The sequence below is a fragment of the Pinus tabuliformis genome, chromosome 2_1, assembly GCF_031772625.1.
Source record: "Pinus tabuliformis cultivar Carrire ecotype Pingquan chromosome 2_1, CPIR1, whole genome shotgun sequence".
In the NCBI taxonomy this organism is placed as follows: domain Eukaryota; kingdom Viridiplantae; phylum Streptophyta; class Pinopsida; order Pinales; family Pinaceae; genus Pinus; species Pinus tabuliformis.
The window spans coordinates 421036910-421039494 of record NC_142299.1 but is presented as its reverse complement, the minus strand read 5'-3'; the positions used below and the strand labels follow the sequence as shown (position 1 = coordinate 421039494).

The 2585-nt window shown below is 34.0% G+C and overlaps 1 pseudogene; it reads right to left on the bottom strand.

The window, feature by feature from the left end:
* Window positions 1-764: 764 nt before the first annotated feature.
* LOC149200695 (F-box protein At1g10780 pseudogene) lies at window positions 765-1845 on the bottom strand (annotated as a pseudogene).
* Between the last annotated feature and the right edge of the window lie 740 nt (window positions 1846-2585).

Here is a 2585-nt window from a genome sequence, read left to right as displayed (position 1 = left end):
TAAAACCATAAATTTTGTAAAAATGTCTCACATAAATCAAGGACACAATGCATGAAATTATACAACATTTTTTTTCTTCAATAAAACAACTAATCATTCCAAAACCTGCCATTGCTAGGTTTATGATCATGAAATAATAAAAGCAGTGGAGAGATCATATGCAATAAGGATAGCATCTGTGATACACAGGCTGTGATTACAGGTAAAAATAGTATCTCCTCCAAATATGCTACTATCCAATATTTTCCAAATAACAGTGATTCTGCCTCCAACAGAAATCCATCCAATGGTGATCAAACCATTTACAAAGGTGCTCTCTTTATAACTCTATAGAAGATAGAAACTAAAAGTGAAACCTAAACATCATTTCCTGATATCTTGAAGCTCTATATCAAAGAGAAGGCAAAATGACACCTTAGAAGTGCCAAAATGTATAACTTCTATATATTACCATATCCATCTCAAACTCAAATGTGACAATCAAACTGATAATTATAAGAGCACATTAATTCTACTTCAACAATAAAAGTAAATAAGATGCAACTCAAGTCTGATTCTTAAATAATTGCCAATTTGAGATTTACAGAATTATAGAGTATATCAGCTACAAAAATAAGGTATGCACCTTAATCTCTGATGTCCCAAGTACAAAAATCATAACTCTTTAAATGATAGGATTGTGTTGCTTCCGGAACCTCCCATAAGAGGTAAGACAAAAGCATCAATCATCGAAACCTTGAATTGATTTACTCAATTGTGACAACCTAATTCCTAAGCTTGAACCTCATAACATGCTCAAAGAATTTGTTTGCAGTTTCTTGGCAGTTCTTCATTTGGGAAATTCGTATAATCAATTCTTTTAGTTTTGGGCTTTATTTGACTAAGGACATTAATGTCATAATTTTCTGTTCAGCATTCAAAGGTGACCTCACTGTAATCAAATATTTTCCAGGCAAGGTATGGTGAACAAGGAGTCCAACTGCAAGATAAAAAATACAACTTTAGAAGAAAAAATTAATACAAATATTTCATTGAGCTTTCCATTTTTCCAACAAAAACACTAACCAAAAAATAAAATGCAAAGATAGCAACCAACATCCCAAACAATATGTTATAATTTAGAGATGAAAAAGCTTACCTAAGCCAAGTTGTTTCTTTGTGACAACGCAACAAACATGGCAACATGTACTTCAAAATTGGTTAATCTTGGATGGCTATTGAAAAAATCAACAAAGTCCATCTCAGGAAAGGGCTGCAGTCTTTTTGCATCTCCGCTAAACTCAATTTTCATTACCAAATGCTTCACATCAGTTACAGATTGCAAAACTGTGTTTATAGCACCCCAATACCACTGCACTCCCTGAATGGATAGATACTCTAAATACTTCAACCTTATTTACTTTCCTGTGAAATAAAACAATTTGAAATATTACAAATACAAAATAAGACATAAATCAGAATACAAATATGCATTTAAAAGAAAACGAAATGAAACAGAAGAACTAAAAGAAAATATGTAGGAGAATCTTAAAACATAATCTATAAACCTACATTGTTTTCTATTGAAAGCCGCCTTAGGGAGTGAATTCCATTTATACGAATCCAAGAAGCTCCTTGTACTTCAAAGGATTGAATTTTGGGAGCAGTTATGTTGACAGAGAAATCACCTATATCATAAAAATCTAATCTACACTGCTCTAGAAGCTGCAAATCAATGATCACCACTTTGACACCATCACAGCTTAGTAAAGCCAAACACTTTAGCATCGGACACACATGAATGATGATGGATAAAGCAAAATCACATGTACGAATACCAACAACTTCCAATGTATGAAGGCTCATGAAAGGGCTCCAATTTGGTGCTTGTGATAGATGAACACCCGTAACTTGAGGCTTTCAAGATGAGGCAAGGAACAAATGTAATCAAGCTTAATGGGAAAATTAGGTACAAGACCTTTTACTACAAGATTATCTAGTTGAAGCTCCAAGTGCTTCAATAAATTGCATGTGTGTGACAACCAAGCTCGTAAGCTATTCCCAGAAAAATGGAAATAACAATTAGCCCTTCCAATGCAGATGTTGAAAATACCATGCAGCTTACAACAACATCTGACTCAGTCTATCCCTCATCACAAACACTTCTCAAAAAATAAAGGATGTGAATGTTTCTCATTGCCTGTCTCCATTTTTTACTAACACAACAACACATGGCCACATCTCTGGCATTCTTGACAAATGAGAGCATGTGTTGCACTACTGCATCAGGGAAACACATCGATAATCCCCCTCAAATAATCATCATCGATATCCATGGTGTCAGCCATTGCAAAGGTTTTTTTTTCCTCACAAACACCTATCAGGAATTTGACCATAACCCAATAATGTCAACCTCCTAAAAACTAGTCCTTGGATATATAAATTTTATTGCTCTCTCCTCCTTCAATCATATATATGAATAATTTCAATAAGAAACCTAAATGAAATCTCAAAAGCCCAAAAGGGCATAGACTGCAACTCGAAGAATAATTAAATCACAAACTCCATAGAATACATTGAGACTTAGATCGTCAACGTACGAGGAA